We start from the raw sequence: 21,879 nt of genomic DNA, 5'->3' as shown, positions 1-21,879 counted from the left end.
TTTCTCCAATCTTACCCCAGAGGCTCTGGACTGAATGCCATTCTTCCTCTAAATGGAACGCTGATTGTTTTTCATGTTTATTCAAAACCCACGGGTCAGCAGCCTCACATAATCTGCTGTTTCTTCCAAGGACAATTTGGGAGATATCATGAATAAAAATGATCTTATATTATCACAGTGAAAGGACCCATGGCAACTATGAATACCATTAGAGCCTGATCATAGGCCGTTAGTGTCACATTTATATGGCCAGAGCAACAGCACAGAGCCTGCATGAGTGACTCTGGAGGCTGGCTGTTTACATTGTTTTGTCACTGGTTCTTCACATATTTTCTCATCTACAAGTACAGTACTTCAGTGGGCTTTTTAGGGAATAATGGAGTTTTCATCCATGGAGCCATTGTTATGTATATTAATATTAAACATTTCTCACCTGTGGTTTATCTCAGATTGATGGTATCTTAACAGGAATACAAGAAAGTCATTGTGTCTTTGGAAGCATCTCTACTGTGAAGCACGCTGCACGGAGTAGTCACAGTCACCCTTTAATACCCTTGACCTAGATGGCAAAACTTCCAGGGGAGTAGAGAATTAACACTGAGCGAAAAATACAATTATGTGCAGAAAAAAAACATGTTGAGTATCAAATATAGTATGTTCCTTGAACTGTGGGGTAAAAGGATGACTGTTCTCATAATATTAACATAAAACAGTGTAAGGACTACATTCCAAGGGGTATGTTCTACCTGCAGTCACCTACGGGAAGGACAGGTTACCACAAAAGCTGTAAGGACCATACAAATTACTATTGTGTCACAGTGCCTCAGTCTTAAGCTGCCGAATAACAGCATCCCATTTGAGTTTTAACAGTGACCACAGTTTCATTCTGTTCATATGGTATGAAATTAATGGCGATGTCAATGCCAACCTATCTGAACATCCTTATCATGATAAAATTCACGTTTATTTTTCCTCTTTTCCTTTAATTATTCCTGCTTGAACCAAGATCGGCGTTTTATGACTTACAGTATATTCTCGTCTCTTGACTTTCAGGCCTCGCTTTTAATGAACTAAAACGCAGACCACAAAGCACAGCCAACAATGTCGAGGCAATTGGTTTGGGATGAAAGAGACTCCATTATCATACATTACGTGTGGGTGTGTTAGGGGTTGAAACATTCATGGCCATTCACATCAATTCCTTTCACCCCCATAAAAAACAAGGGTATCCCACAGTAATGTACTGGCAGCCAAGTAATGGAGTAGAAAACACGAGAAAGCTTTCCCCAGAGAAAGCTGATTGTCTTGCCATGGAGAAAAATTACAATTTCAGATTCAAAATGTATTGCAGCACTAACATGACAGCAAATGCCTATTTTAAAGTTGAATCAATGACTCCAGATGTATTTATAGTCCAGCCATTATATTTCCCACACTGAATAAAAAGGGAGTTGTGTACGTGTGAAGAAACATGAATACATACTGTATTTGCTTGATATGTGATGCCACCTTTATTTATTCAACTTTACAATTAACCTTTGAGGGGTCCAATATCACACAACATAATTGTTCGTCATTTAGTAATTTAGACTGACAGTACATTTAGATAAATCATTTCATTGTAACAGGTGCCAAACTAAGATGTCCATTATAATTTCCTCCTTAGTCATGAGATATGCTTGCATTCCATTACATATGTGTATCTGCATAATGGCTGCCTTCCAATGTTTAGTGTGTGTCTTTATAATGTAAAGGAAAAACAAAAAAGAAATTAAGAAATATTAAAAAAAGGAATTCAAAATTCAGTATGCACATCAATGGTGCAGGCAGTGTAGAGGCAGTACGGCAGGGAATGTTTTTTTTTTTTACGAAAAAGTTTTTTTTACCTGCATCTGCGTGATGTGTAATTGCCACTTCACAGTGAAAAATGCACCTTAATGTTAAAACAGCTGGTGAGAGAGCTGTAACCTTTTTCAGATGTTGTTGCAGAAACCAACAAAAGTGAATTGGAGAGACTCGGGACAGAGCTGGTGGCATAGTTTGCCTACCACTCATGAGACTGTCAGCTAAGTATTGTTTTTGGTGGCTCTGCGTGTCTGTCTATCTGTGCTTCCGCACTTGCATTTGCCACTATGACCAACATAGGGTGCCGGGAGGCTTGTTACGTGAATGGGGTGAATTCTGCCATCTCTGATTGCCTTGTTAGTATACCGAGACTGGTAAGCACAAGATAAAACAGGAGGATTTGTTCCCACTGTGTCCAACCAAAGATTGTTTTAGTGCGTTTAGTAAAGCAAGCTGATCAAATGGTATAATTTGCATAAATTCTCATTTTGACAGATAAGGAAATACAGTAATTAAGGATCATCTTCAGTGTCAAGAGCCCCAAGCCATATGGCTTAACCCTAAGAGAAGAGAAGCCCAAAACCCAGGTTGTTTGTCTGGTCAAACGGCCTCTATCCATTATTTAGTAATTAGCTGAAGGTAATTGCTTTCTGACACCTAGGATTACACTGTCTTTGTAACACATTTGCTCTCTTAATTATAGAAGTTTACAGGATAAGCCTTGTACTCGATGTAGATTATCTTTTTTTTCTTTCTTATTTTCTTTACCCTACTACTCCCTAGTTTATGAACATGTTTTTTCCATCCTTCTTGCTTTTGATTTTTCATGGGGCTGGAGCAGCTTAGCCACTGGAGCAATGTGAGTCAGATCAATACAAATGATAACCATGATAGCCTCTGATCTCTCAGCTTTTATTAAGTATTTAACACGTTTTATTCAGTTAAATTAAGCCATTCACTTAAGAGTAAACAGGGGAACGTCTGGATATGTTTTTCATCCGACACTTTGGATCTGCTCATCTTTTCACTTAAACAGTGTATCTGCACTCTTAGGCCTTGAAGCCTTGGATCTCATATATGTAGACCAAAGGGTACTCACCCATGCTTCAGGCCAAGCAGAGGCAGCTGATTATCAGAGTAGCCTTGGGAGAAAAACTAGGGAATTACAGAAACAGGAGGCCCATGAGCTGTTTTTTTTTTTTCAGGTTAGTTGAACAACCCATCATACCCTCAAGGGATATGTGAATACACATTATGCATGTTTATGTGTATGTGCATGCAGATCTGTGTTTTTGAGATTTTCCCATAATAGTATGAATTTGCTTGTGTGATTGAAGGGTCAGGAGTGGAAGAAGGGCACTAATTTTTTTGATGTTGCTTTGACATATCATTTGCCATGTTTTGCATGGTTTTCCATGCTGGTCTTCAGTCTTGCATTTAGCAAAGGACCAATTTCTTCGTTTTTGACTTAATCACATGAAGAGTGTGGGCAGAACCCAGTAAGTTGGTGAGTTAGTCTGTGCACTTGCAAGACTAGAGTAAATAGCAGTGTTCCAATAATGTTGACACTCAATCTGATTGGAGAAATCTTCAAGTTTGACTGAGTTGACATTGTACGCAATGGCAGAAGGAACATAAGCTCAACCCCCATATTTGCGCCATTGTGAGCTGATTTGGCACTGGGATTAGCAACACTATACCATCAAATTGCAGCTCTTGAGTAAGAAATTGAACACAGCAGGGTGACCAGGCTGGATGAATCACATTATTTAGACAGCTTGATGGGAGATTTTAAGAAAATTAAACCTGCATACAATTCTTCTGCAACTTATAAAAGATTAAGAAAAACTGAACTGTAATGGTGTTTTCAGATGCACGTTTAGACATTACTGCTTCTTAGTCTCCCTCTGGTGTCAGGGAGGTTTTTCTGTAGCTGTATGTATGTATATGGCTGCATCAAACCACATCACTGAGGCATTTGCTTTAAGATAATTATATTTAAATCATATTTGAAAAAGGTATTCAGAGTCAGTATAGCACCATCATGAGACTGAGCCTCTTGAGAGGAGAGCTTAGGGTCAGGTAGTGTGTAAATTCTGCTGAAGCCTATTTGGATTTTAATTGCTGTGTCCCATTTATTAATGGTATATAGCATGCGCCCCTTATGAGTTGTTAATATACCTTTTTTGGAATTGGTGTACAAATCAACCACATTGTTTAAGCAGTTCAGCCTCAAAAGTAATTTATTTGCATACCAGTTATATTCAGTAGTGGGGAGCAACCATATATGTTAGCTCTTAATTAGCTTGTATTTCTGTGACCTCTATAGTGCTTCCAAAGTGCTCCCACTGAAAATTCACACATACTGATACATGATCTTGGTTTTTTTTCACATTATGTTCAAATGTCTCCACTACTGGCTGTGGTATTCCTAATCTTCTACCAGATCAAGATCATGTGTGCACCACAGTGTTGTGATAAGACGTACAGTCTGGATAGTGTGCATGGAAATCTACTGAGTGAGTTTGATAGCCAGCCTGGTTCAATCTGCCAGGGGGAGGGAGATTGGTTGTGCTGATGCCACTTTGGGATTTTGATCTGCCACCTGTGAAGGAGCCTTTGCAAAGGTTTGCATGTGTTGGAGAAATATCTGGGACTGTGCAAGGGAGAGCGAGCATGAGCAAATTGACCTCTTTCTTCTCTGCCTAACACTGATGTTGTATGGAGGCCAATGCAGTGCTGAAATACCCTCTGGAGCAAACAAGAGTGTCAAGGATATTGCCCTTTTCTTTGTCAAACATATTGGCCCAGTTGAGCCACCACATGTTTCCTTTAGGTCAATGGTTTTCTTCTGTTTCAGCCAGCTCTCATGGTCTCTTTACAACAGCAGGAGGCCAAACATTTTTTTTTGCTGCATGTTTCCCTATGTTACGCCTGTGGGGAGAGAAGGTGCAGCGCTTCTCGTTTCACCCTTAAGGCAGCATGACAGGAGGGGGAAAAACGTCTTCGTCTTCATCCTGTGGGTAGAACTGTTTTCCTGCTGGACAGAGCAGGCTATTGCTTGGAGCCAAAGCACAACTGTGGCCACAGAAAGCCAATGAGAACAAGATGACTCAGCATAAGGCTAAATCCAGTGCTTTAAGTGGTACCGACCCTTCTTGATTTTACTATTTGGAGTAACCGCATTTCTCACAAGATGCTCATGAATACTCCGTTTAGGTTATTTGCCCAATTCAATATTATGGCCCAGAGTAATCATTTCTCAGAGTGCAATACATGATGTTCACGTTCTGAGTCTAATGTTTGGAGGAAGTCTCTACCAATATTAGAGACAGGGAAATGTGTACGTGTGCGAGGAGTGGGAGAGTGAGCATCAGTGAACACATCACAGCTGAACAGAAATATCACTGTGAGTCACAGAGGAGACACAGGTGATGTGCTGTTCTGACAACACAGCGTGAGTTTTTAGGGCCATACCTAAAAAACTGAGCTGCCTTGGCGGAGGTCTGCGCTCTTCGAGTGTTTTTCTAGTTTTATGTGCGATTCACAGATTTTTTTCTCATTTATATAAACTGATTTATTTTTTGGTCAATTTGAAAACTTGGATTCATGGTGCAAATAATATTTAAATAAATATATAAATAAATAAATATATTATATTTATCCTATATTAGTTTAGTGGTGCCATTTAATTTTCTAAGCTTTGTCCTAGACTGTGGTTTATACCTGAATCTCTTCATAACTTAATTAAACTTCCTTTTAAAATGGTGATTATAGTCCTCAAAATTTAGCTAGTTTTGAGGATGTAGATATTTATCTCCGCCAAGGAGGTTATGTTTTCGCTGGAGTTTTTTTGTCTGTCTGTCTGTCTGTCTCTTAGGAACATAACTCGAAAGTTGCGGAAGGATTTGGATGAAATTTTCAGGAAATATCCGCAATGGGACCAGGAAAAAGTGATTATCCGTGGATGCTTTCACTATTTTGTGGGGTCTGCACTCTCTGAGTGCTTTTCGAGTTTTTTATTTGCCTCAAAGTGTTTTACAGTGTGCATAGTGACACCCTCCATCCTTGGAAGCATGTTACATAGAGTGCATGCCACTGCTTCCCATATTAACACACTTTTATAAAACAAAGATGAGCGCTTGTTCTTTACGAGCTTGGCAAGTTAGAAACTATACACAATAATCCCTGTTGGACAAATTACAATAACTTTTGTATCCATTCATCAGGACTGTGAAGATGATTTGCTGAGCAGAAATCTGATGGCAAGAATCATGCTGCTCTCCTTTAACACGCTTGACATTCAAAGCAACCATGTACATTAACGCAGACACACAGACAAGGTCTAGTTGTAGACCTCAACCAAGCTACACTGTCTGGAGAGTCTTCTTTGAAGACAATTATACCTGCCATTTTGTCATCTTTTGATATTCTTGCTTTCATAGACGTGTGATGCAATTGTCAGAAATCATAGCCAGGTGAAAGATACATGCTACGGTCGCAGAGGTTATGTAATGCATTTGATTTTTTGCTGCACAACATTTGTGCACATTGACCTGGTTAGCAAGCCAGCTAATTTTACGTTAGAGAAAGAACAACTGGTGACAAGTTGACACCTACACCTCCAAAATCTTTGGCTATAGGCCAACAGCAACAGAGGACACAATAACCTGCTCCACTTGGTAGGACAACATCGACCTTTCCTATCTCAGAGGATATACACAAAAAGTGAGGTGTGTTGTCCAGAGCAAGTTGAGCAACTCTGAACAGCTTTAACAATTCAAGAGCAACATAGAAGTAGATATCACCAAATCTGGATAAGGTTTTATGGCAGAGAGTCTGAGTTAACTACCAGGCTAAAAAAGGACACAACATAATGCCTAAACGATTATAAAAGAAGGAGTCTCGCTTGAGTCAGCAAGCCATTATGTTCAATGAGAAAATTGGGCTAAAAGCACAAGTACCCATTTTATAGGTGATTGCTGATGGAATACCAGATATTACCACCAAGGAACAGCTCTAATGCAATGTACAGTATATCCAGAGAGTGTGTTTCCAGAGAAACTGGAAGTGTAGATTTTTTTGCATCAGCCACAGCAATAACAGCAGATATTATATAAGATATCTGTGTGTGGGTTTTGATACACTTGCAGAGGTTACCATAACCATCAAAGAGAATGGCATAGTATCAATCCCTACTTGGAACTATATGCAGTAGACCTCTGGTCCTCTGGAACCGCAGAAGAAGAAGAAGACCGTACGTTGTGGAAGTGTTTTACTTCCACAACGACTCCGGGCAATTTTTTCATCCATTAACAATGTCAATACAATGTGTTGATAATGAGTAGCAGTGCATCCACCGTTCCAGAGAGGGAGCTGCGCTTCTGAGAGCTGATGTGTTAATTATGTCACTTGTCTAATCACAACACAGTTCCGTCTTATGTGGGTGAGATTTCAGTCTGAAACGAGAGCTTAAGGCTATGTTTACACTAGCACGGGTATTTTTAAAAGCCGAGACTTTCCCCTGCGTGTGCCTTTCATTTACACACAAATGGAAATTTCGCTTCTGAAAACGATTCTTTCTAAAAACGCCGGAGAAAGTGGAGATTTAGGAAAACTCAGGTTTCGCGTTTGCATGTTAACAGAGAAAAACGGAGGCAATCTATGCTCCAAAAATGTGACCTTTTTACATTTGGTTATGATCATTTTTACGTTTGCGTTTTGCAAATACAGCTCCTATTTTACGTAGAGGAGCAGAGACACCATAGGGCTCGGATGTCAGCAATTTCAGAACTTCCTGTCATGAACCAGACCACGTCACCGTCAGCATCGCCAGTTTTGGGTCCGACCAGGGCGGACTGCTGTCTGGTGGGAGAATTTTGAGAATGAGGTTATTGTCCTGGAAGAGTGGCGTGATAATTTTAGGATGTCGCGATCATCGCTGCTGTCACTTGAATAGTTACATCCATACATACATACAGGGTGAGAGGTCAGTGGTTGTTGTTGTTGACGATGAGGATGCCGATTGGTTTTTATGGCTTTCTCCTTCCTACACTGCCGCCCACAGGCTTGGCGTAGTTATGATGGCTCTCGACAGCATATTTATGCGGGTTAATATAAATGGAAACTTTTTTTGAAAATGATGATGTGTGCACAAAGTTATTTGAAAAATATCCAGCTAGTGTAAACGTAGCCTAAGCGAGGAGAGATTCCAATCGGCTGGTTTGCAGCAACTCGGAGGTTTTTGACGATAAAAACAAATTAATGTATGCAAATAGACCACTCTATGGTAGCTTTAAGACTTTCAGGACTTGTAGTGGCGTGCACAGGTGGTAATTATCGCCCCTGCCTTCTAAATGCACACCACTGGTAACAAGACTTTTAAAAGGCCTTGCTATGCACACAGTGCACGCAAACCCAACGTACAACATGCGCATGATGCCAATGGCAATGTCAATCAACGCGCAGCCTGCATGCAGCCTAGAGCATGTTTGGTGCACGTGGACAGCGCATGCGCAAACTGAACTTCTGACCCACCGATAGGTGGAATGTAAGCCCCGCACACAGACAGACGTGTCCAAGGGAATTGTAGCACTGTTCACTTCCTTGGTAGGAATCTGTCCTATTCCTTGCATTTGCACTTGTACCGCCACCCAGTGGTGAATTTGGGATACTACAGGACCCTGATGTGTGAGTATACCAGGGTCCGCGGTATGCGACACAAACTTTGGCGCAAGCGGCATGTGCGCAAAAGTATACTAGGGTGTTAAGTTTGCCTTTTTCCCCTGCACAGGTCTTTTTCTTTTATTTGAGGCTGTCCATATATTGTCTGCTTTCAGACAAGTGTCAAGGAAAAAAGAAAGTACAATCAACCACATACATTATTAGCCACTTTCTCATATAACCCGATTTCCCACCACAAATTATTGTGTTGGCAATGTGTGGGGAAAACAATCCTATTTGTAACATTGGTGGTCATGTTATCAAAATAAAATAAGTGTTGATTGTGTCTGTTCAGGTTTCAGTGATGGGATTTTTATTGTATTCAATTTGATCATGCATATTTTTACAATTCATTTCTGTTTTCATGTTCATGCTGTTCGCCCAACTTTTCTGCTGAACTGAGAACTTCATCCAGTGGAGAGATAATACATACTGAAAAATAAATAAATTTGCAGTGAGGAGTGTTATACAATGCCTGTGATGTCCACATTTTCTTTCTGATACAGCACCTTATAGTTTATCCAGTTAAAGCTTTATGAATCACCAACCATTACATTCTGTTTCCTCAGTAGCTGTTTAGAAGGCTATGCAACGTGATTGTTCTGCTCAAATTTAACTTGTAAACCTTGTCTCAGTTTGATTGTGCCAATGTATTTATGCAGGTACCTGCAAACTACAATCAAGGTCTCTACAAAGGGTGTAGATAACCAAGTTATTGCCCATCACCTGTTCAAAGTGTTCAATTTCTCCATAAACAAAGCTGAAAGGTCAGGGTCCTCAGTTTGGGAAACGAAATGACTGTGATGATTAAAGAACGGTCAGGAGGAAAATGAGCAATTTGGTTTTTATAAAGGTGGCAGTGGGAATAAAACTCCCAACAGCTACCCACTGATTCTATCAAAATGATATATGGACCCTAGGACCATAATCAAATAGTGAAACAGGAATCACTAGACAGGGAAAACAAAATAAACCCTCAATAGAAATAAACACAAATTTCAACTCGTAACATAAAACAAAACCCCACAGAAAGTCAAGGTGTTGACTCACCTGAGACACAGAACCATATGAGCAGCCAGGGTGATTAGTCTCAGCTGTAGCAGAACAACACAGGTGCAGCCGATTTGCAGGGAAAACGTGTGACCTAGATTCTGGAGCTCTGTCAATTACACATGACAAATAAGTATAACAATGACAACTTTTGCTGATCAAATGCTTTCAGCAGCACTTTTTTTTTTAACACGTTTGACCTTTCATTTCTTTCAGTCACTGAAGGAAAGTCAAACAATCATCTATAACAATATAAAATAATAGGAAGTTGGAATATGTGGTTGGTGTGAGCCACTAAATTAGCAGAGTTGCAGACAGAGTTATTTTTCAATTGCTCCACAAACTTGGGTTTGATGATGTACCACTATATAGCATGTTACTGCTTTATTGCCTGACATATACATTGTTGTCAAGCACAGTCAAACATGAAGCAAGATGTAGCTTGAAAGAAAGATAAAACAATCAGGTTTTTTTTTGGATGTACATATTTAGGTTTCCAATACTTTCAGTAACACAATGTTCAGCAGATATTCTTTTTTTTTTTGGCCTTTCTGGTGCCTGTCCGACACGATAATAGTTAAATCTTCTATGGCCCTCATCTGAAGCTCAACACATAGAAAAAAAAAGAACCATAACTCAAATTGCTTTTCCTCCCATGGTCTTTTAGTACTTTCCATCCCATCTGGTGGGCTGTTTTCTCCGATGCACGTTTGCATCGGTATGAGGCAGGTGTGACATGAAATCACCAAATACATATTCCATCATCGCAAACAAATGTATAATAATTGAAAAAATGCTGGCTAAAGATCCAGACTGAAGCATTTACTCATACTATTTTCTGTCATGACACAGTTGCTCTCTTTTTTGGCTATGCTGAAATAGATAAACAGGATGAAATCAGATCACAGTGGCCTTGATGTCTAACTCAGAGACTTAGTGGAAGGAACCAAGGGGCAGTATGGGGGGGGGGGGGGGGGTTGCACTGACAGCTTGTACCCTTGCAGGCCAAATCCCGAAACCTGTTGTCCTTCCAAGTTGGGGAGCAGTCTCAGCTGATAGACACTGTGTTGTGTTTGCCCACATATTCTGGCACACAGATTCTTGTTCCTTTGTAATCGTCCTTACATTAGCATTTTATATTTCATACCCCATCCTTTAAATAAATGATTGCACTGTTCTTTCTGTGTTTTGTCATTTTGCCGTTGTTGTGCATGAGCCATATTCCCATATCCTTTGAGGGAGAAGCTTTCCAAGTCTTCATTCCAACTATCCATCTGTGCTGGAGATAGAGGAAGTGGATGGTTACTGACTGTACTCTGCTCTAGTGGCTGTTTGATTTATCACATTAGACTAAATAAAAACAGACTAATTGCAGAAAAAAAAGTATCTTTCCTCCGGAGAGATGTGTGAATGCAAAACAAGCTCAGTCTTAAGGGGTTATAATTAATCTGTGTATTTGAGGAAGTAAAAACAAAACATGTTAGAATATATTTTACTTGACTTAAACCTGATCACTAAGTAATCGCTACATCGTGCAATTATATTTCCTTTTTAATATTCTGCCCACATTGTGTGGAAGCCTTGTCCAAAACCCCTGAACCTGTCCTCTAGTGATTTTTAGCCCTGTGTCTACAGAATTATTTTTGTAAACGCAATAAATTCAACAAAGAAAATTTTTTTTTTCCACAACAGCCATTTTGATATTAGAATTGTGGGAAAAGCACAGGTGTTAATGACAACACAAACAATGGTTTTGTTAATTAGAGCCAGCATTCACCATGACACTGACATCGCCACATGGAAGTTAGCAATCACTACAGTTGTGCATTTCCACCAATGTAATGTCAAAATATCTGCTCTGAAGTAAAAGAAGACTAATAGATAATCAGTTAGCATAGGCATATGTGTGTTAACAAAAAGATCGGATGTTGATGCCAGTAATACTAACTTTAGCTACATTGGCAAACCTTTTTCACTGTAACCGTTTTGATATTACAATTGTGGGAAAATCACAGATGTTAACAATAACACAAACAATGGCTATGCTAATTTGAGCCAACACGCACCATGAAACTGAGGAAGCTGCATGGAATTCAGCAATCACCACACCCGTGCTTTTGCTCCAAACTTAATGTAAAAATGTCTGCCAAGAAAAAGAATGATAAATTATGATGTCACACTGTGATAATGACTGGTTTGTAGGTTTTCTGATTTAGATAGAAATCTAATAAGAAAGTCATTAACAGTATCTGTAGTCCTTCATTTTTGTTACATTGATTTTTTTTTATGGCCATTTGAGCATTTGATAACTTGGAATGAAACAAAATGTGTTTGTATGTAAATTTATAATGTAAATGGTATTTTCTTACATCAGGCCGGTTCTCTTCACCTAGCTCAAATTGGAAATATGATTTCAAATTGTGTAAAGGTACGCAGACAGAGAGCATTAACCATTACCAGGAAACTGGATGAAGTGTACAATGTAGCACAAAAACACTGCATTCTGGATAGTCTCTCATTACGTTTTAATGATGTAGCTTCAGAGAGGGCTTTAAAACCTGTCTGTCTCTTTGGGGCTACATGGTAATTGAGAAGTGGTTTCAATCTCATGCATGGAAGCCAATAGGGATATTTCTGAATATAACCCCATTTTTAATGAGTTTGTTCATTAAAAGTTTAACAATTTCCTGAGAAAATGTAGCTATGCGTTTCATGGAATGCAGGCAAATCATATAATGGAAAAGCTTAAGGTGTAAAATTGAATGATATTCCCTTAACCTTTAGCCTGTTTTGTGACAAAGTTTTTGTTTTCATTATCGTCCAGCTTCATCTACACAACCATCCTGGCATCAGGCCTTACGTTGGTCAACTTGTATCAACTGTCTTTTTTCTGTTTTCTAGACAAACAAATGTGGTGGTGATTATTTGTTATCCTGGATAATTGTTCACTATATTTAATGCAATTATATAAATTAAAATATGATAAATAGTATGTGTAAAAGCTACAAGGGTCATTTTGTACTTTAGAACACATTATTCATCACATTAAACAAAAACAGTTTTGTGCAATGTTCTTGTAAATGGTCAACTAATCTATACAAGTGAGACCCTGAGCATGTTCTGCTTTTTTTTGCTATCAAGTTACACAGAAAGGGATTGTGGTACATGGACATTCAAACTATGAAAATAATAAAGGTTAGAGCTACTTTAATGTGTTTTTCTCAATATCTCTCTCATTCGCCTCCTTTCCTAACAATCATCCCTTCATAGTGTCACTTGTATTGCACCTGGGGCCTGCCCACTCTTGGCTTTCAATTATCTATTGGTAATTGCATTTTAGTATTCCATTGAGTTTGAGTCTCTGTCCATTGGATCAAATAAATCCAATATTCGCCAACTTTAAGTGGTTTAGGTCCATCTTTAAGAGCAGTAAAGCACAGGATATGTGGTGTTCTCTTGGAAACAGACATATGACGACAACGCTCACCTTTCCTTGTCTGTAGTTGTCTTTCAAACACTGCAACAAAAGTATGGGGATTGGCACATGTATAGCCCCACCTACGTGGCCTGCTTCCTGACACACATTTCACCTCAACACTGCTGCTGGTGGGCCCACGTAGAGGCTCAATGTAATCTTTGATCTGTGCCCAACCAGATCTCATGGATCAACTATCATCTCTGGAGAACCTGTAGAACATTATCTCAGTGATGGACTGATCTACCTTAAGTATCTGAAAGACCAGTATTGCAGGTTGCTGGATCAATACATCACATGTTCCATGATCCAGCAGAATATAATATCATTTGGTACACGTGTATATTCTTGCTTGCTTTTATTTTGTGAAAAAAAAAACAAGATTTCTTTGCAGGTGATCTCAACCTTGGATGCAGGGGAATTTCAAACGTGTGAGCAGCTGCCTCTTGAGTACCTTCAAAAATAGTTCCTTTGGGCAGGTCCAACTTAGAGAAGGCTGTACAGACCCAAATCATACTGAGGGGATTATACATCTCTCTGGCCTGGAAATGCCTTGCGATCCCCCAGAGGCAGCATGAAGAGTGGCATCTGGACTATTTTGTTTGACCTACTGCCACTGCCAACTCACCCTGGATAAGTGGCAGAAAATGGAAATATGGATGTTCACAAGTTTATCTTACTTTATGGATAATAATATCCATAAAAGGGGGCATCTCTCTGGCTCTCGCCCAGAACAGTGTTGATGAGCATGGTCTAAAAAGTCTAGTTTAGTTGAATTTCTATTTTGTATTTGTCCCTCTATCTGTTTTTCTGGTTTACTCATGGGAATTTAAAATATTGACTTTTCTGATGCATTCTTCCCATTATTATTTTTTTAATTCTGCTCTTTGATGTTAGGATTTTATCAGTAATTTGTTTGCTGGGTTTCTCTGCCTTTCTTTCTTTCTTTCTTGTGTGTGTTCTGGCCTTTGTGTGCGAGAATTGAATGTTCATGTTCTGTATTGACGTGTGCAGGGGGTCTTTGTGTTGTGAAAGACTTTGTTATTTGTATGAAAAGTGCTAAACAAATATGTCTGGTGCTAAGTGATGGAGTGGTACGTATAATCATCTTACTGATCCTCCTAAGACAGCCAAGAAATCAATATTTTACCTCCTGAGATACGCTGCAGCACAGAAGCACTGGCTATTGAGTACTTATTTTATAACTTAATTATTCTCTTGCTGCTTTTATTCTGCATTCATATTTTCATATGTTACCTGCAGAACAACTACTGAAGTGAGTTAATGATGTTGGACACCCCTCCTCCCCCCACTGCCACTTTTTTATTTTTTTTCTCGCATCACTCCATGAGCGCATTTGGTCCCTTTCACTCCAGGTCTCTCTATCTCACACAGCTAATGTGACATTTATGTGTAATTACTCTTACATATTTTAATGGAAAATGATATCCCTTAAGGTCTCCCTGTCATTTGCATGGGCAGCTCTGATGATAATCAGGTCCTGGAAAAAAAAAACATTCTCAATGACATGGGCTGTCATCCCAAATTAGCAGGCACAAAATCCTTATCAGGCAATTGACCTTCTAGAACGCTGCTCAAAGTTGGGCAGCATGAGGAAAGTGGGTGTTTTTTTTTTTTTTTCCTGCATAGATATTTGCATCAAATCATATGTTAATCTGCATTATGGTATATTTAATATTTGTTAAGGCTAATGATTGTGGTGTTGCTACATTCTGTATGACACTGTACAAAGAACATGGCCCAAAACAGAATATTAGTGCACACCATAGCGGTGTGCCTCCTGTCTGTGTTCAAGCTTTTAACTCTAACATGTTTGTCATATCTATCAACACTGAGGCTTACAACTTATTCAAGGGCTCTTTATTGGTCCCGTTTTCTCCAGTAACAATATGCAGAAGCCAATCTCTTTGTTGACACGATGGCCTATGAATATTCTATGAGAACAAGTGGGTTTGCTCAGATTGCTCATTCCATAAAGCTATTCCTGTGAGAGTTGCCATCTTATGAAAACCTCCCGTGAGCTACAGTTGTTAGTGATTAGTAATCACCCATGTGCAATGATATGATTAAAACATATAACAGCATCAGAGCAAAGGATGTTGTACAGTGCGGTTCGGTCAGACAAGTGAGGATTGTGAAATTCATTCATACACTGGTCAGTCACAACATTCAGATCTGTTGACACACACACATTAACAGTGGATAACCTACCTTGTAGGGTCCATTCATTTTCTACCGCTTTATCCTCCACAGGAAGGTCACAGGGGGGTAAGTGTCCAAAATTTACCTAATCCCCATGGTGCATGTCTTTGGACTGTGGGAGGAAGCCGAGAGAACCTGGAGAAAACCCACGCACACAATGGGAGAACATGCAAACTCCATGTAGAAAAGGCCCTTGTTCCAACCAGGGCTCAAACCTGGGTCTTCTTGTTGTAAAGGCAAGAGTGCTAACCACTACAACATACCTGGAAATTATTCCTGAACCTAATAGAAAGCCATTTTAAAGATGGTGTGATGTGAGATGTCCAGCAGTACCCCCTGACAATAGCCTTGCAGCAGTGTTTGTGTAGATGGTCCAGAAAAGGCTTGATTTAGGCAAGTAAGAAATTAATTTCAATATTTGAATTAACCAGGATGCTTTAGAAGCTTGAACAATCTTCATTAGGTTTCCGTGTGACACAATGGTCTTCATTTTTGAAATGTTTCTTAAATTAATACAGCAAAAAGGAGTAGTAATTCACTCTTACACTCATTACACGTAATGAGAGTCGGATATTAAAAACATGTCATCACTTGTTTTCACGATTAAAAGAAACATAGTCACACAGCTGTGATGGGAGATGTATTTACATTTGTAAATAATGACTTGCAAAAAAAACAAATTAGAGAAGATACGGAACTCTTAAGTGCAGATTTGTGTGTGTGTGTGTCTGTTAATGCTGTTTGATTATGTATACAGTGCTGTGAAAATGAATGTTGTGATGTTCCAGCGATAGTACTTAAAGGTATAATTCCAATGCTGGTGTTCGCTCAGTGAGTTACAGACTTGACTGCATTCATGGCCACATCCATTTGATTTATCCTTTTACATCCGTAACTCGGTGCTATCTTTTCGCTCTTATCTTCAATCGCTCTTTCTCCATATCAGGGGAGCTCTTTCCTGGGAATGATATTAGATGAGTAAGGTGGTCTAGTGTGGCAGATTGGGAGTAAAATGTGAGACAAAGCAATTGCATTTCATATTGAATTGGGAATAAGGGACAACATGGAATCCCCCTGCACCCCTCTCATCGGTTAGACTTCCTACAGAGGCCGATGAGTTTCCAGAGGAAAGTGAAAGGTCTTATCAGACTGATAACCCTCAAGTTATGGAGTCAGCCTCTGAACTCTGACATTTGTTTTGCTGGGAAAACCTTTTGGTTATCATTACGATTTACGATGTACAATCAACAAATGTGGTGTATGTAATGACATATTCTTGAACTGTGATTTGGCAAATGGCCTATATGTGTCTTTAGGGTTTTGTTCTGGCAAATTACTATCAATGAAGGGCTGTAAAGGGGATGCTGTATCTATCATTATCACTATTAAAGATTTACAGGCAATGGGCCAGACTTGGTCATGTAATGATTGTTGTTTAAAGTTAGTCTTGCAAAGGCATTTTATGTATGTAATGCAGCAAAATAGATTTTATTTTTTCAGTAGTTATCAATGAAACTCATTATGAATCTAAATAAGGCAATGTTAAATGATTTGTGTAATTGCAGATTACGCCTTTAAAAAACAAAAAACAAAAAAAACCCTGCATTTGAAACGGAACAATTTAGGTTGGAGGGCAAAAAGCCCTGTGCCTATACAGTATATATATATATATATGTATACATATATACATATATATATATATATATATATATATATATATATGGATATACTGTGTGTGTGTGTGTGTGTGTGTGTGTGTGTGTCTATCTTACTTCCTAAAGCTAAAATCATACAAGCTATACAACATAAACACCAGTGTGTGTAAGCAATCCAGTATCATGCCAAGGCGTGTAATACGCCTGCTGGTCACCAGGGCGTTGCATTTCAGTGTGACACTTTTTCTCACCGGTGTCTGGGGGACACGCTGACATGAACATGACCTACACACACATATATATATATATATAGAGAGATAGGTAGATACACACATATCTATATATATACATCATACTAAATTCTCATTATGCATTAATGTTCATTGACTTAGATCATCCAATTCACTTTTTATTTCATTTTGGTGAATCAAATTGTTTAATTGATTTTTGTTATTTTATTTAATAAATTGTTAATTTTATTCACTTAAAGGAATGGTGTCTTTTGTACATGCATTTTGTGACAAACAGGGGTTGAGATGGTCAATTCGGATATCACATTATAATAGTGAATTACAGTGATTATTTAGACAGATTTTAGAGGCATAGATTGATATTTAATTTTTTTCCTTGATTTCTGGGTGGTTGATTTCCAATCAATCAAATCAAATCAGGGACACTATTGTTGATCCCCAACAGTAAAATAAGTGGTTCACTTATCTTTCTGAAGCAATGCAAAATAAAATTCCTTTCTTGTCCATCCTTGGCTGACACTAAAAGCATTTTTCTACCTACTAGTCAGTAAAATAACAACAACTGTATCGAACATGACCATAGAGATATGAAATGTATATCTATACTATATGCATCAAAGGCAGATGTTGGCTCTTTCAGTGATTAAGAACATTAAGGGAGGGCAGAATTACACCTCTGAGTGCACAGCCTGTGGGAAATGATTGGCCTCTATGTGTTCTCGTAGGGCATGGTACCTCACAATAGTATAGACAAGGCTTTAATTTAGACACCCTTCCTAATCTGTCCTCCCTTTCTGTCTAGCTGTCTCACTAACCTATCTATTCTCTCTTGTCCCTCCTCCTAGGGACAGCAACACAGCAAGTATAATACAGACTGTTTTGGATGCCATTGTTTTTATTTTTTTGGTTCTTTGGTCCTTCTGATTGCGGATCATGCTAATGTCCCGTCTGTTTCAGTGACTGCACATCACCAGGAGTGAACCTTCCCGTTAAACATGAATTGCTTGTGATTTAGTCCTCCTACTCATCTCCTCTGTTCTGTTGCTTCCTGATATCTGATGCAATCCAGTTGTATTTCCTGCATACCGTCCGTGTGCCTCCTTTTACTCAGGATCACATCTGGCAGTAGTTTTGAGAGAGTCAAAGAGTGATGGAAAAAATGAAAGCTCTGATCTCTTTGGTGCAGGAGCTGCCGTTACATTGGTAATATTCCTCACATGTGCTTCACTGTGCGGAGCAAATAATGTAAAGACTCTGGCCCATGGTGTAGGCTTTCTAGTTCTCCCCACTCGCTCTGAGATAGAGTGTGTGCATTTGCTTCATTTTTGAGTGGTCCCTCAGGAAAGAAAGAAGCTGTGAGAGCCAGGGCTGAAATCAGTGTCACGGTAACAATTTTACACCTGTGTCAGATGACTGGGAGCAAACCATGTCACCCCACTGGGAGGCCTGTAGCAAACACGATTGAATTATGGTACTTAACACCCAGTTCACCCTATTTTTTAACCACATGATATCTCATCGGAAGCAGGCTTATATTTGTTATTTATTTAAATATTTCAGATAGCATAAGGTTATTCTATTAACTTGCATTAAGCATTTCTGCATCTAACTTGATAAGATGGCATGCTTTTAATTGAACTTGTTTTGGTTATCAAACCGGGTAACCCAGTGAGGTCAAATAAGGACTACTTAAAGCTACAGTGTGTAACTTCTGTCACTAAAACAGCGCTAGTGTCTCAAGACTTACCACGCTACAGGAGGAGCATGCAGAGCTTTCTGAAAAGATTACTCTTTTCAACATAGTTTCATTATCCACCTCCCTCACTCATGTTGCTGCCTCTTGCTTTACTATCATAGCTGTTATGGCTCCACCTTCCCTCAATCAGGCATGATGTAAAATCCATCCATCAATCTGTCACTACAGACAGAAAAACAAAACATTTCTATATTGAAGAACAAAGAGTTGTGTGGAGCTGATGGGCTTAATCAGCACTGTGTGAAATCATTTGATAATAGTTTGAATACTTTGAACAGAGCTTTAAACACATCGTGAGATGTGCATAACGTGTGTCAAAGGGGGATGAAACTAGACTGAATTATCTAAATAAACCCTTATTATGTCATCCGTATTATGAACTACAAGGTACCTAGTGTAGCAAGAACAAACATAGTCCCATTTTGATTCCCACTGATTAAAAAAGTATCAGTCTCAAAAGTTTTTGAATGTAATAAATGACATATTCACAAAAGACATTCACAATTAAATGAACAGTGAAGTCGAGATAATGAGCACTGATTTAACCACACAGGTTTTGTCATGATATCAATACACAAATGACACTAAACAATTCCTCTTTAAATGCATAACAACATTTATTAAATATCACCTGTACAATCAATGCTTCTCAATATTGTTAAGATTTGATTATTCAACGACAACAAACTAAAGGACACAGTCAATTATGTAAGCTGTGGTCCGGGGGCACAAATGGTGGATGGTAGCAACCCACAAATGGGATTACGTTATACACAATTTCCGAGAACTGCATACCTTGAAGTGTCCAACCTGGTTAACACGTTTTGTCAACCTAAGCTAAGCTTGCATGTTTTACTCCAAGGGGTAGATGATGGGCATGATATTGTATGTTTGTGTGTGAGAGCATGTAGGGACACTCTCTCTGCAAGTTCTAAAGCAGAAATGTGTCAAAGCCCAACATCTATTGGAATCAGCTTTATAAAACATTTGAAATACAGGCCAGCCACAACTTCAATCTGATGTTACTCAGTAAACCGAGCGCCATATGCCAAAAATATAACCACAAAAATATCCCTGAACCAAATGGTTATACGGTAGATTTTTAACACACATCTTGGTGGAGCGACTCTCTGACATTTGACTGAAATGGTATAGGGGAAAAGAAAAGTGATTGTTGGATGTCAGCCTTGCAGAATAAGATTTAGTGGAGGACATCGCAAGGGTGTTGAAACCAGTGATGACGAACAAGACATCGACTATAGTAACAGTCAGTGTTACACTGGCTGAGCACACAGAGAGCTATGAGCATCAGTGAATCCTGTTGAAGACAGCAAAACAGGAAATGTTACACTGAAAAATATGTTTGACAGATGTGCTTGAGCACAGTTGACTAAACTGGAAAAATGTGAGTCTGTCAACACTGACACATTTCTGGGTGAGGTGGTCTAGTAAGAATAAGGAGGTAATGCTTTAGTGTACAGCTCACAATACAGCATGTAGTTATAATGTAATCTTTAGTGTTCTGAGAACTGTCTCAGCAGAACCTTGCACCACTGGGCCTCTAACATACCCACAACAAAAGAGGGAGAGTGTAACACTGAAAACCTGTGGCTACCTAAACTGGGCCCTCATCAAAACCTTTTGAAGACATCAGACAAGGGAGAAAATTGCAATAGATGGACAACATTATTATCCCATATTGCTAGAGATTCCGAGAAACTGAGAAGGGTTTTTAACAACCACCACATAACTGTACTCATCAATCCCTGCAACACTCCACAGCAGAAACGTGCTCATCCAAAAGACAAAACTCCAAGGCATAAAGGGTGCAATGTGGTTTATGCAGTGCAATGTAACTAGTATCCTGACGTTTACATTGGGCAAACCAAACAACCACTGCATAAACACATGGCACAGCACAGAATAGCCGGCTCGTCTGTAAAATAATTGGCGTCCACCTACATTTGAATGAAAAGGGACACTCTTTGATTATGATAATGTTCACATTCTGGCCTGGGAAGACAATTGATGATTTGAATTGAGTGGCGGAAGCCATCAGTGACGTGCGATGAGCTCTAGGGTAGGGTAGGCAGGCAGTCACAGACCCAAGACGTACACACACTAAATTAGTATTTCATACGTTGCAGACAGTGCACCATTGCAATTTGAGAATATCAAGATTGTAGTACTGTACTAAAACATAAACTTAAACTGTGTGTGTATGTGTGAGTGCGTGTGCGTTGCGTGTTAAAGAGAGGGAGTACACCTGAACCTGGATCAGAGGGGTAAATGACCTACAATATTTTACTTAACAACCCTCTAGATGGGTTTCTAGCCTACAGAAGGCAAATGCCTGGATTTTTCCACCAATAGTTAAGAACTGAATTCCAGTTGCCAATAGCTAGTTACTGAAGATTAGTGTTGGTGGTGTAATAGCGCAGTGTGCACAAGTTCATACTGTGTGTGGGGAATGGGAAATACTGAATACTTACTGAATAAGGGGCAAATACTGGCACATGCATTGTCCATAGTATTATTGCAGGGTTTATATGGTCTACTGGGAAATAATCTGGTCATTCGTTGAGTGAGCAAGTATAGTTTCTGAAGGATGGGTGTGATATGGTGACAAGAGCTGGTGTAGGTGAAGAGACAAGCAATGACGTTTTTACGTTTAATGTTGTATAGAAAGCATGGATAAGGGTTTCAGATTGTGCAGGCAGTTTGGGTAATGTGACTGATGTGATCAAATGAGAGGTTGTGTATGTGTGGGGAGAGAGATTGTAGTTAGTTGTCTGTTGTGACAGAGAAGTCGAATTGGATGGGTGGGTGATTTTAGGACAAATTAGTATTTCTGATTTTATCGCAGTTGAGATGTAGGTTTTTTTTTTGCATCCATTGTTA

This window comes from Microchirus variegatus (assembly GCF_963457635.1).
Source record: "Microchirus variegatus genome assembly, chromosome: 8".
In the NCBI taxonomy this organism is placed as follows: Eukaryota; Metazoa; Chordata; class Actinopteri; order Pleuronectiformes; family Soleidae; genus Microchirus; species Microchirus variegatus.
Note: the sequence above shows the minus strand (reverse complement) of the source record.